The following is a 14,156-nucleotide window of genomic DNA, read 5'->3' as shown; positions in this document are numbered from 1 at the left end:
CTGTGAAAATGGGTTCAGCGCATAGCTAATCCCATTTAATTACTTAGACACACAGGGCTCAGGACACACTCCTCAGGCGGCCCCCTGCGCCGCCCCGCCCTTCTCCCTGCCCCTGTTTGCACCCCATCCACCTTTCTTCATGAATTATGGATCCCCGGCTGCAGAGCGAGGGGCGATGGTTCCGCCTGCTCCGTGGCGAGGCCCAGGGAGAGCCCGGGCTCAGTGTAAATATGGTGCCTGTCTGGGCTCGAGGTGCCCTATTGTGCGGGGCATTAAAAGCTCAGCGCTCTCTCTAGCACCCCCTCCGCTGCAGCAGGGTGGGGGGGGGGGTGAGAGGTGCGGGGGGTTCAGGCGTAATCACACAGAACTTCCAGCACTCGGCTCGACTGACCGGTATTACGGCTGCCGCCCGGAGTACCTGAGAGGAGGGGAGAAATGAAAGCGAGATGGAAACTGAAAACCGGAGAAATGGGCTGATTCAGCTCGGGCTTTCTCTCCATTTGTCAGCACAAACGCCGCTTCGGAAGTAGAAAAAACTGCGCTGTGATAGGATGTCAAAGTGTGCTTGACCTGGGGGGATGAGAGTGATGTAACGGCGGTCGGACTGAGGATAGAAACAAACCAAACGATGCCTTCAGTGGAGGCTTTTGGTGTTTAAGGCTTCGTCACGCCACGACGTTCTGGTCAACGTTCTCTGAACATTTCAATCGTTCTATTTTTCAGCGTTCTCAAATGAGGATGACACAACTGGCACGTGATCAACGTGTGTCTAACGCGTGACTTAACGTGTGTCTAACGCACGAGAAGCGTGTAACAAACCAAACCAAATAAGATACCCCTAAAAACCACTAGCGTGTGCTAACGTGTCACTGGCGCGCGACGAGCGATTTGTCAACGTCAGACGAGCGTGTTGAGCGTGTGACTAAATAACGACAGAATAGCGTTTCGCTGGCGTGTCATTTTTACAGTGGAACGGGAACGAAAACGTTGGAAATTTGATACTCACTTCAGTTGTTCTCGTGAGTTTGAACAGTCGGCGTCATGCGGTGCGGACTTCAGCAACTAGCGCTGCGAGTAAGAATGCAAAGCATCGGTTTATATACCCATATGTAATGACGCTCAGTGGACGCCAAAGGACGTTCGTTTGACTTTAGTTACACGCTGTGTGCGCTAAGGGATTGGTCAGTGGTCATTGACTGGTCGCCAGTGAGTCGTTCACTGCAAAGCAAACCATTAAGTAACAACCAAGTAACGCTACAGTAACGACTGACTAACGATAGCCAAACGCGTGCAACGCTAGGCGAACGTCAGTAAAACGTTCCACGAACGTTCTTGAACCGGCGACCATGGGCGACTACCAACTTTTCCTGAAACGCTATAAAATGCTGACCAGAACGTCATGGTGTGACGGTGCCATTAGACCAGTTGCCGATACAGGAATCGTGCCCTCCTCCTGATGTGGCCAAAATCAAATTTCTGACCACAACCGTATATCGTACAATGCCACGTTTGTTGACGTCTAAGCGCGAAGTATGAAGCTAAACCCGAGTGCTGTGCGAGGCCACCCTTAAAGACTTTATAATTGGCAATGTCACAGTTCTCCCCTCGCCCGGAGGAGGAGAAAAGAAAGATGATGTCTGTGTCAGCTCCGAGACGGTTCTATACCGTCTGTCAGGGGCCCCCTGAGCACATTTCCCCGAGCTTGATATAGACGGGACTTGTCTCGCTGCCCTCAGCGGCAGACAGACGTCTCATCTTTATCTCTCCAGATTTCTACCTAATCTGTTTTCTCTCCCCTCGGCCTCTCTTCATGAATCTGCCATAAATCATTTTTTTGGGGGGGATTCGGGCCCCGTTCGCGTCACACACTTTTCATAAAAGGATCGGGCGGGGGTGCGCATCAGATATCCCAGCCTAAATAGCGATCAAATTACACAGGATATGAAATGCTGTAGTTTGGAATCCATTATCCGACTCAATATGAGTCTCCTCGCTGTAATATGTCAGCCGAGGCCCTGAAGGCACCACGAAAAAAATAAATACATTCACAGATGGCGATGTACAGTATACGCGCGGCATGCATATGACTGAACAAACAACTACAGCTGCCGGGTGAGGGTACGAGCATTTCGGCTAAGCGCGCGCAACTTGTTTAAAATAAAAAAATCCGAAACACAATAGAGCAGGTGGAGACCTTGAAAATCAGTTTGCGGTTGTTTTTTTCCGAGCCGCCCGGCGCAGCTGTTCTTAGCAATAAGGGGGCCGCATTTCACGCTGAGGTTTGCAGTTTCATTGATTTTTTTGTTTTTTTTTTTGCAGGTGAATTTGCAATTGCCCCCCCCCCCCCACCACCGCCCCCCTCCCCACAACCCCACCACCCTCGCTTTGTGCTTTCCTTCCAATTTTACAGTGTGCATGAAAAGTACTAATTGCATTCAATAACCGACTAATGATAGCGGTAAATGGACTGGACCCGTAAAAACCGTCTCTCCCTTTTTTTTTTTTTTTAAAGGGCTCTTGGTTCTGACAAGTATTATTGGAAGAAAACCGAAATTGCCATGGCAACGGCAGACTCATTATATTTAATCCGCTAATTGCTAACTAGCTTCCCAATTGTCCGTAATTGCTTTGGGGACACGGTTAACCACGCGGTTGGTATGCATAGCGAGCGAACGCCTCTCGGCGCGGGACAAAGGCCAGAAATGAAAGATGGCGGGCTCCGCTAACGCTGCGCACGAGCCCCCCTTTCCCCTCTCGCGCTCCATGATCATCATCATCATCATCATGTCGAACTCGCCAAGTGCGATATTAATTAATGGGCACGGTTGCTATGGAGATTGATCACAGTATTCTGTCAGCAGTATTTAGTCACATGGGCCCTAATGTTTGTTTGTTAATGGAGCTGTAACAAATAACGCTGGAAGTATTTTAGCACTTCCGCAGCCGCTATGGCAGCAAATACCGCAGCTACTGGCGCTGATCGAATTCTTCTTTTCCTTTCGGCTTGTCCCGTCAGGGGTCGCCACAGCGTGTCATCTTTTTCCATTTCATCCTATCTCGTGCATCTTCCTCTCTAACCCCCCCACAGTCCTCATGTCCTCCCTCAACCACTTCTTTGGTCTTCCTCTCGCTCTTTTGCCTGGCAGCTCCATCCTCAGCACCCTCCTACCAATATACTCAACTCTCTCGCCTCTGAACGTGTCTAAATCAACAAAGTCTGCTCTCTCGGACCTTGTCTCCAAAACATCCAACTCAGAGCGAGAACCTCAACATCTTCATTTCTGCCACCTCAAGTTCTGCTTCCTGCTGTTTCTTCAGTGCCACCGTCTCTAATCCGTACATCGTGGCCGGCCTCACCACTGTTTTATAAACTTTGCCCTTCGTCCTAGTGGAGACTCTTCGGTCACATAGAACACCAGACACCTTCCGGACCCGTTTCTTCACTTCCTTACCACACTCTCCATTGCTCTGTATTGTTGACCCCAACTATTTGAAGTCGTCCACCATCGCCATCTCTCATCTACCTGTATCTACCGCTTTATCTACTGCAAACAGGAAGGGGCTCGGCGCGGATCCCTGATGCAGTCCCACCTCCACCTTAAATTCTTCTAACAGACCTACAGCACATCTCATCACTGTTTTATAGACTTTGCCCTTCATCCTAGCGGAGACTCTTCTGTCACATAGAACGCCAGACACCTTCCGGACCCGTTTCTTCACTTCCTTACCGCACACTCCATTGTTCTGTATCGTTGACCCCAAGTATTTGAAGTTATCCACCCTCGCCATCTCTCATCTACCTGTAATCTTCCGCTATAGCTACTGCAAACAGGAAGGGCCTTGGCGCGGATCCTTGATGCAGTCCCACCTCCACCTTAAATTCTTCTGACAGAGCTACGGCACATCTCACCACTGTTTTAGAAACTTCGCCCTTCATCCTAGCAGAGACTCTTCTGTCACATAGAACACCAGACACCTTCCGCCAACTTGTTCCACCCCGCTAACACTATCCAACCTGCTCACTCAGAGCGAGAACCTCAACATCTTCATTTCTGCTGCCTCCAGTTCTGGTTGCTGTTTCTTCAGTGCCACCGTCTCTAATCCGCACATCATGACCGGCCTCACCACTGTTTTATAAACTTTTCCCTTCATCCTAGCGGAGACTTTTCTGTCACATAGAACACCAGACACCTTCCGCCATCTGTTCTACCCCACTTGGACCCGTTTCTTCACTTCCTTCCCACACTCTCCATTGCTCTGTATTGTTGACCCCAAGTATTTGAAGTCATCCACCCTCGCCATCTCTTCTCCCTGGAGCTTCACGCTTCCTCCCCTCACATTCACGCACATATGTTCTGTTTTACTTCGGCTAATCTTCATTCCTCTCCTTTCCCGCGCATGCCTCCATCTTTCTAATTGTGCCTCCGCATGCTCCCCTTGAGTGAGCTTCATAATTTTGCGCTTCACATTTTGACGCGCGAGAGGCAAATAATGATGTGGTCGCGGTCCGATCAAAACGTGAACAGCTTCACAGGGATGTTGACTTTCTAATGTGATGTGAATTTTTCTTTCCTTCTCCACGCACTGTCAACATCAAACAAGCACTACATATTGAATAAGCTTATTATATCAAATGGGGCTTTGCGTTGGTTGCGGTCCGCAGACTGACAGCAACTTACGTGTTGTGGTTTGTGTGTCCTTATGCTCCCGCTTTTAGTGTGAATTTGTGTTTGCGTCGTTTCGAATTCCGCCTGACAATTAGCAGTGCGCCTTCATATTGTTTTTCCTCGAAAATACATGACTGTTTCGCATGTAGCAATGTGAGTAAAAATTTAGTTTTTAAACTCTTCTTTGCTCCCAATAATGTTTTTTTTTTTTTTGTGAATACGAAAGAGAACAATTTTTCCACCTGAAGAAAAACAGAAAAACAGAAACCCAACTCCTAATTGTCTGTTTATATTTAAGTATTTTTAAAGTATATTTACTTGAAAATGATTAATCAGGCGGCACGGTGGATCAGCTGGTAAAGCGTTGGCCTCACAGTTCCGAGGACCCGGGTTCAATCCCGGACCTACCTGTGTGGAGTTTGTGTGTTCTCCCCGTGCCTGCATGGGTTTCCTCCCACATCCATCCGTCCGTTTTCTTTTGCCGCTTATCCTCATGAGGGTCGCCGGGAGTGCTGGAGCCCATCCCAGCTGTCAATGGGCAGGAGGCAGAGTACACCCTGAACTGGTCGCCAGCCAATCACAGGGCACACGGAGACAAACAGCCACACTCACAATCACACCTGGGGCCAATTTAGAGTGTCCAATTCATATGGCTTGTTTTTGGGATGTGCGAGGAAACTGGAGTGCCCGGAGAAAATCTACGCAGACACGGGGAAAAAAATATAAACTCCACACAGGCAGGGCCGGGATCGAACCCGGGTCCTTAGAACTGTGAGGCCAACGCTTCACTAGCTGATCCACCGTGCCGCCCATCCCAAAAGCATGCAACATTAATTGGACACTCGGTATTTGTCTCTATGTGCCCTGCAATTGGCTGGCAACCAGTTCAGGGTGTACCCCATCTCCTGCCCCTTGACAGCTGGGATAGACCCCAGCACTCCATGCAGCCCTCGTGAGGATCAGCGGCAATGAAAATGGATGGATGATTAAACACTAAATGCACACACGTAACATCGCGATCACTGTTCTTTCCGGCGCCAAATCTTTTTAGCTATTGTTTATGTATAAAATACAGTCAATTTGTTTCATTATATGATGAAGCCTTTTGTAATTATCATGTAATTATTCATATAATTATTTTGTATTCACTTTTTTGTTAGCTTAAAGTGGAAAAAGATTTTTTTTTTTTTTTGACTGTATTGGGATATTGTCGCTCCTGCTGGCACATTGTTTGCATGAGTAACGACAGCGTGCGACATTATTACAGAAAATTGCCTCCTTTTACGAAGCCCACCATCATGCACGTGCGCCTTGAAGAGCGAACGAACGCCCGTTATTTCCGCGCGTTTTGAAACGGCGACTTTGATGCCGTCGCCGCCGTCATTAAAATGATTCCCACGGACGACGAGTCAAAATGGGAGCGGTGGCCGGCGCGAGGAGTGGTTTTTTTTTTCTTTTTTTTTTTTTTGTAGGTACGCGTTTGCGCCAGTGCACAAGTCGGGGCGCCGAGGAAACCCGAAGCCCTTTGATTAGTGCAAGGCTCACAGGATGGAGAGGCAATCCGAGAACTTCACAGGCGCAGAGGGGAAATTGCCTTGAACCTTGAGGTGTATGAAAGTGCAATTTGTGTCCCATCTGTTCTGCTTCCCTTCCATTAGGAGGAGGAAGGGTGTTCTAAAGCCGCCGAGGAGAAAATGCCGCTGTGAGGGGATCTGGGTACGCACGAGCTTCTGGATAGATTTAATTTGCCAGACGAGTCGTCCCTCTTTTCCCTCTTTCCGTCAATTCTTTATACACGCCAGAACAAAGAGTTTTTGTTTTTTTTTTGGTCATATTTCTTGTAATATCTCCCGGATTATTGTGACCTTCTCTTCAATAAAAAAGTGTTTCTACTTTATCTGAATCCTGTCAGAATGTGCAAAGTGCCTTGAACAGCTTCCTTGATGAATGATTATTATTATGATTATTACCCTTTTTTTTTTCTTAGATGGATTTGCGTGACAGAGGCCAAGAACAAGTTTTGTTCCCCGGGCAACGGATTGTCGCCATTTGCAGTTGGAGCGGAGGAGTGACTTGAGGACTCGGAAAGTGTGGCATCAGCGATTAGACGGGTCCGAAAAGGTGCATCTTTGCAAGGGATAAGTTTAGCGGAGTGCATTCCCGGGATCAGAAAGAAAGCGCCGCGACCGTCGATTCATATTTGAAGCGTAAGCGGTGCAGGAAAGCGTCTTTGATGTGGTAATGGTGCATTAAGTCAACTGTTGGCTGCTTTTATTTTGCAGGGATCAGCATGTTTGAATAGATTCGAGACCGTGTGTGAGTCACAGTTGAGACATCTGCAGCAATCATCTAAATCGTTAAAATTGGACAGGTGCACAGAGGCCCGTCTTATAATTACAGGAGGTCCTATGACACCAATATAACCAGATTTTGTACCCAGGAAAACATAGTAGTCTCTGATACAGTAGTAAAACCTTAATTAGAGTTGATGTATTTAAAAAAAAAAACACCTGTAGACTATGAATAATAAAAAAAAAAAAGTCGTCACAAATATCACGTAAAGTCGAACGAATTTGATTATCTGGCATGCACGGCTAGCAACGTTCTTCCAGCTAATCACCGGCGCATCGCTCCCCGTGAACCATCCACCTATAGAGCTTGTGCACTTGACGTCACCATTTTCACGGCGCCATATTGCCGGTCCAAAAGACCTGCTTGTCAGTTGCCCTAACCCTATTTATAATGCCAAGTCGGGGAATTTGAGAACAATACGTTTAAAAAAAAAAAAATGACAGGAGTCGTCTTCAACGTACACGGAAGCGTGTTGCAGCCACACATTCATCTTCGGTAAACCTCTCCCCGACAGACGATTTTTAAAAAAATGTATTTTAATATGCATTGTTCTCAAATGAGTCCTATGCGTATTAAAAAAAAAAAAGAGAAAAGAAACCGTCGGTCACACAGAGGTTTACTTACGTTAACTTGTGGCCGCTACATGCTTCCGTGTACGGGGGCTGAACCCTATCCCAGCGGTTTATTTTCTTTTTTATATACGCATTGGACTCGTTTGAAAACAATGCATATTAAAAAAAAAAAAAAAGTCTGTCACAGAGAAATTTACCAAAGTTTAATGTGTGGCCGCAACACGCTTCCGTGTATGGAGGAGCTGACTCGCTGTCTTTCCACCCCCCCCCCTCAATCATAGTTAATGAATGTGAGTTTGTGTAAAACCAGGGATAATTTCTTTAAATATTGGTATTTGTATTGAAAAAATCTGAGTGGCTCCATTGCTATGTGGGATTTATTCTTGATTGAGAACAGATCCAGCAACAAAGTATTTGTATGCGTCCAGACTTTTCTACGCTTTCAAATTCTTCCGTGTAAATCTCGACGACTTACTCGCCAGATCCATGTGTAGATCCAGTTGTCCCGGACAAGCGGGAGCGGGTTAACAGTACAATTTCTTATCGCCGAAAACATCGACTTCGGCATGAAAGACGGGTCCCCTATGCTAAGTGTCCCTCATTTTTACACGTACCTTCATTTATTATCACCTTGTAAATGTTTAGCGGTATCGGACAAAACTCTGGGCGTCGTGCTATAAGACGTATTTTCGCGTCGTCTCCAACCGACTTAGCATTGAGCAATGGTTTGTTTGACCGGCACTTCCGGCAAGTTACGTGATGCGATGACTTAGGTGCACGAGCTCTATTGGTTCCTTTGATCAAAAATATAGCCGTAAATTCAAAAGTAAGACTTGCTTATAAAGATGAACATCATTTTCCCTAATGACGTATGACTTTGTTGCCTGCGTATTGTTTGCAAGGAGACACGTCCGGGTCTAAACGTGTTGACGCCCCCACAACACACATCGAAGGAAAACATTCAGCTGAAGCACACCTATGGAAGTAGATTAGTGCCACCACAATTTTAATTTGAAATGTAAAGTGATCACATTTTTAATAGTTTCTACAATTCGCCGTCTAAAATTCACCATTTGTGCCACCAGGCAGGGTTACTTCAGGTCAGAACCGACCACCCAGCCAATCGCAGTTACGTTTTCTTTGTTACGTGACGTCACATACTAATAAAGCGTAATTGGATTGGCTGGTTGTTTGGTTCTGACCTGAAGTAACCCTGCCTGGTGGCACTGGCAGTGAATTTTAAACAGCGAATTGTAGCCGGTTGAATTGTTAACATTGAAATCTATCTCTTTATCTACCACTTTTCTGGGTCGGGTCGCGAGGGAAGTAGCTTCAGCAGGGATACCCAGACTTCCCTTTCCCCAGCCACTTCTTCCAGCTCTTCCGGAGGGATCCCGAGGCGTTCCCAAGCCAGCCGAAAGACAGTCTCTCCAGCATGTCCTGGGTCGTCCTCGGGGTCTCTTTCTGGTGGGACGTGGCCGGACCACCTCACCAGGGAGGCGTCCGGGAGGTATCCGGATCAGATGCCCGAGGATGCGGAGGAGCAGTGGCTCGACACTGAGCCCCTTCCTGATGAACAAGATTCTCACCCCGATCTCTAAGGGAGAGCCCGGACACCCTGCTGAGGAAACTCATTTCGGCCGCTTATATCCGGGATCTTGTTCTTTCGGTCACGACCCACAGCTCATGACCAGAGGTGAGGGTAGGAACGTAGATCGACTGGGAAATTGAGAGCCTCGGCTTTCCACTTAGCTCTGTCTTTACCACAACGGACCGATACAAAGTCCGCATCGCTGCAGACGCTGCACTGATCCGTCCATTCTTCCCTCACTCGTGAACAAGACCCCAACATACTTGAACTCGTCCACTTGGATCCCGACCTGGAGAGGGCACGCCACCCTTTTCCGACTGAGGACCATGGTCTTGGAGTTGGAGGTGCTGATTCTCATCCCAGCCGCTTCACACTCGGCTGCAAATCGCTCCGGTGAGAGCTGGAGACCACGTTTTGATGAAAACAACAGAACCGCATCATCTGCGTCATCCCTTAACATTATCTACATAAAAACGCAGGGTCAAACCTGAGCAGAATTCATTTTAATGTATATTACACATGCATTATTTCTGCGGAAATCCAGCGAGTACCATAAATGTGAAAAGCGAATGGACGCTCGTCCGGGTGAAGGGTGATGAGTGCATTTGCTGATCGTAACGCCGGTGTATATATATATATTTAAAAAAAAAAAAATCAAAAGGACGGTGCTCACGTGTCCCGTATTGCTGACTGTGAAACAAATGGCATCTAAATTGAATATTTCACTCCGGGGGAGTAAGACGTGGGATTTGCACACAAAGGGCTGAGTGACACGTTGAGAGGAGAGGAGAGGCAGCCAACCTTTAACAGAGCTGCGGAGAAAAGACAGTAAATGGCAAGTTAGATTAATAGATTGGCAAAGTCTCACAGAAGATGGGGCTGGTAATTCGTCGAGTGAAAGAAAGGCTGTGGTTTTTTTTTTTTTCCCTATCTTTTTTTTTTTAGGTCAGAGTTGAGTGCGGAGGGATGATGAAGATGGAAATATGAACACTGAATAATTCAGACGACAGCCTTCCTTGAATCAAAAAAAGGATTAAGAGTGGTGCGCGGGGTCAAAGGTTAGAAGCAATTGTAGAGAGAGGCAGAAACGAGTCGGGAGGAAAAGTGCGAGACAGAACAAGCGGCGAGAAAGTGGAAGGGGGAGCGTGCGCGGTCCCGGATTGAGGTCAAGGGGCTGTTAGAATGCGTCTTTATGCAAATCTTAGCGAAAAGCAGGCATGCTCAAGAACATCGGAAGAGTCCACACCTCCGCCGAAGTGACGGAGCGAAGACTGTTTTCGACCGACGTCACACACCGTCCGGTTTAGAACGCCGGCGCCATTTTGGTTTGGTGAATCCGCGTAAACAAACCGTGACTAAGCGGGAATCATTTCAGAAAGGCGCACGAATGGGGGCGCGCTGCTACGTTATCGCTCGCGCAAACGAAAGCGTGCGTCGTAAAGCGTCTTTCTTTCGACGGCCAGCTGTGATCAAGAACCGGTGCGAGAAAACGGAGCGATTAGCAACCAAACGCCGACAACCGCGGCTGTCTCGTCTCAGCAGAGCCGATCTAGCAGCCAAGCGCAATACTCGCGTGTGAATGCAATGCATGTCTCCAAAATCTGTATTTTCTGTTTTATTATAATAAGTTTGCAAAAACGAGTTACCGCACCGCTAGCTGTTTTGTGAGTTGAGTTAAAAATGTAGCCGTGGAAGCGGGGAAAGAGGTGCCGGCTCCACTTGGGACTCTTCCCGGTGTGACGGTCTGAGCGCTCCCACTGCTGAAAGGTCTTCTTCAGGTGGAATTTTTTGAAATTTTTCTACTTCCGTGCCAGTCTGAAACTTCCCCATCCGAGCTTCTTGCGCGTGTTCATTTTCGCTCCGCGTGCATTTCGCTGCGGACGTCTCGCAAAGCCGAAAACAGCGAATGAAAGAATACAGGAAAAAATGCAAACGTATTGTTTGTTATTTATCATCTGGAAGGCACGTTCCAGCATTGAACGAGAATCAACAGAGGATTGTTCGGGCTCAGTCATTAAGGCGCATGCGGGATAGTGAAAGTAACTGTGATATCATTTTCACGTGCTGAAATTAAGTTATATTATCAGCAGAGCTTTCATTCGCCGTGTTCGGCTTTGTGAGACGTCCATAGCGAAATGCACGCCGAGCTAAAATGAACACGCGCAAGAAACACGGATGGGGAAGTTTCAGACTGGCACGGAAGTAGAAAAAGTAGAAAAATTCCCAAAATTCTACGCGCATGCGCATAATTCCAAAGGGGACTTTTCAGCACGTGGGAGCGCTCAGACCGTCACACCGGTCGAACCTCTCTCGTCTCCCTCTCGGTAACAAAAATGAAAATAATGATCTCCACCTCTTTCGTTGGTATAATCAACATTATTTAACACAACGCTGACTGTAATCACGCGGTACATATTGACACACTTAGCAGTGTGTGGAGACAGGTTGCTAAATATGGATACGTCCGCATGACGAACCCAGGCATTGATGAATTGCTTGTAGGCCTCCAGACCTTCGTTATTCTTTAGTTGGTCCACGGTATAAGCGCTTGTCGAGAAGAGGAGCTAGTGGACGATATCTGGATAGGTTACCGACGCCCACATTGGTGTTTCTCCAAGCCATACGGGTCGATAGAGTCGATCAAAGCACAGTTCTTGTCCTAACGGTTTCTTGAATCGACATCTCATGAGCCCCGATAGCTTTCAAAAGTCTCTTTAGCCATCGTGCGTCACTTTAAACAGTCGGAGGAACATTTGTGTGTATTTGGTCTGTATGCTAAAGCATTAGCGTGAACGGCGCGTCAGTAGAGCGAACCCATCCAACATGGCCAGGTCCCCCGGATGTAGTCATGTGTTCGAAAACAGTCCATTGTTTTATTTTTACATCCCACCATCTTGCGGCGAGCAATTGGCAGAATACTATTTAGGAATGTGCCTGTACTGTAAATCGACATAATCTTTCATCGGCTGCCATTATGGGACTAGTTGTGAGTTTGAAAAAAAAAAAAAAAAAAACCAACTAGCTACGGGTGAGTCATCGCGGTTAGCCTCGCGTCGCTAGCTCCGGCTAGTCCGCTCGCCGTTCGTCTCGAGGGATTCATACGAGCGGCACTGGGCCAAGCGGCGAGGACAGAGACGCTGAGTGATGTTTCATCTTCACGGCCAAAATCCATCCATTATCTTCGCCCCTTATCCTAACGAGGGTCGCGGGGAGTGCTGGAGCCTATCCCAGCTGTCAACGGGCACGAGGCGGGGTACACCCTGAACTAGTTGCCAGCCAATCGCAGGGGACATAGAGACAGATGACAGTTGCATGTTTTTGGGATGTGGGAGGAAACCGGAGTGCCCGGAGGAAACCCACGCAGGCACGGGGAGAACATGCAAAGACCACACAGTCGGGTCCGGGATTGAACCCCGGGACCTCAGAACTGTGAGGCCAACGCTTTACCAGCTGTTCCACCGTGCCTCCCCACTGCCAAAATGTTACCTCCAATAATCCGCAAACAGTAACTGTGTTCTCGGGAGAACTTTATTCATCGTCGTGGAAGTTGTAGGTCCCAACGCATCTTTACGTCGCTTTATGACACTGTCATCAACACTTGGTGCAGTACTGCGTTGGTCGTACACTTAGCCTGTTTCACCAACAATGAGTTCTGTAGGACGGTCACTTGCAGAATATTCACAAGTACAATACGAGCACGGGTGAAGTAGTCTATTATTTCGTCCGTGTTTGCTTTGCGCTAATGCGTTCAGCCGGGGATTGTTAAACTGCCTCCAACTGGGACCTCTAACATCTTTTTAACATTTGGTTTTTTTTTTTTTTTTTGTCTTTCGAGTTTTAGAGAGTGACCCTTGCTGAGCGGCAAGACTATTGAAGTTTGAGATAAAGACCACCACCTAAGGCTGGTCAGGGGGTCACCAACCTTTTTGAAACTGAGAGCTACTTCTTGGCTGCTGATTAATCCCAACGGCTACCAGTACTTCCCAAATAACAAATTTGCTCAACTTCCCTTTAGCTGTTAATTATTACTATATATACACTTATATTGATCCATGCATGGATATTGATCGCGTTCATGTCATAAACAGAGCTCTAGTGTGGACCCAAATGCACGACTCGGTACGCAGGGAGGCAGTTAAAAGGTCTTGTTCCAAGGTCGTAAGACGGGGGATCAGTCAGAGAGAGCAGCAGTATCAAGGAAGTTAAGCTTACTGGGTTGGTCGGAGGACAGGCGGAGGTCGATACGCCGGGATTCGGGATCAGAAGCAAGGAAGTGCTGGAACGAGGCATGGATGGCAGCGACCTGGCAAAGCCAGACCGACCGCTGGGTCCTATAAGTACTGGGGTTCGTTATCGCAGATGAGTCCTCCTCGTCAACGCAGGTGTGTAGGGGAACTGCACCGCCAGGGCTCGGACCGGCAGGACCACGACAGTTTATGATTTCTCACAACACAACAAGGAATGAGGATATTAGGACGAAGTGTGAATCTGAATGATTTCATTTGGCACGCTAGATGTTTTGTTCCTCAAATCCATCTGGTATGGAGTCAAAATCATCTCTTTGGAAAGATCCAAACTTGGAAGATGGTCGGATGAACATTTTGCTTTTCGTTAGCGGCGTGAAAACATCTGTGCCAAATAGCTTTGGGAAACTTGTACAGGATTCCCGCGACTGTACATCCACATAAATTCTCCCACGGATTCTTCTCACTTGCACCATCAGGTGTACCGCCGGCTACATAAAGTCTTTCTGCTGATGGTACGTTTACTTTGCGGTGACTTTTGTTTAAAGTTCACCCGCATCAAAGGCAATTTGTAAGGACTGAAGTCTGTGGACCGGGCACTCAATGAGACAAGAGTCTTCATGGTGATTGCCTCAGAGAGACAACAATCCTGGAGAGTCTTGGAGAGGTGGCCGCTAATGTGATTAGCTTTCTGCTTCCAATTAAACACCAGCCGATAATGAAACCAGGG

General features: G+C 47.5%; 1 protein-coding gene and 1 long non-coding RNA gene across 2 annotated transcripts in view; one reads left to right on the top strand and one right to left on the bottom strand.

The window, feature by feature from the left end:
• Nucleotides 1-6,654: 6,654 nt before the first annotated feature.
• The window catches only part of fam222aa (family with sequence similarity 222 member Aa), an 85,434-nt gene continuing 77,932 nt past the window's right edge, over nucleotides 6,655-14,156 (top strand). The window contains exon 1 of the mRNA XM_061817038.1: nucleotides 6,655-6,788. The gene's annotated coding sequence lies outside the window, so the exon portion shown is untranslated. The remainder of the gene's footprint in view (nucleotides 6,789-14,156) is intronic.
• LOC133499667 (uncharacterized) lies at nucleotides 9,671-14,084 on the bottom strand. The gene is made up of 3 exons (XR_009794710.1): nucleotides 13,395-14,084; nucleotides 12,669-12,813; nucleotides 9,671-9,994 (listed from the first exon to the last, which is right to left on the bottom strand). It is a non-coding gene; the product is annotated as an uncharacterized LOC133499667 (long non-coding RNA).

The sequence above is a fragment of the Syngnathoides biaculeatus genome, chromosome 4 (genome assembly GCF_019802595.1).
Source record: "Syngnathoides biaculeatus isolate LvHL_M chromosome 4, ASM1980259v1, whole genome shotgun sequence".
NCBI classification, from domain to species: Eukaryota; Metazoa; Chordata; class Actinopteri; order Syngnathiformes; family Syngnathidae; genus Syngnathoides; species Syngnathoides biaculeatus.
This window is presented reverse-complemented; position numbering and strand designations above follow the sequence as displayed.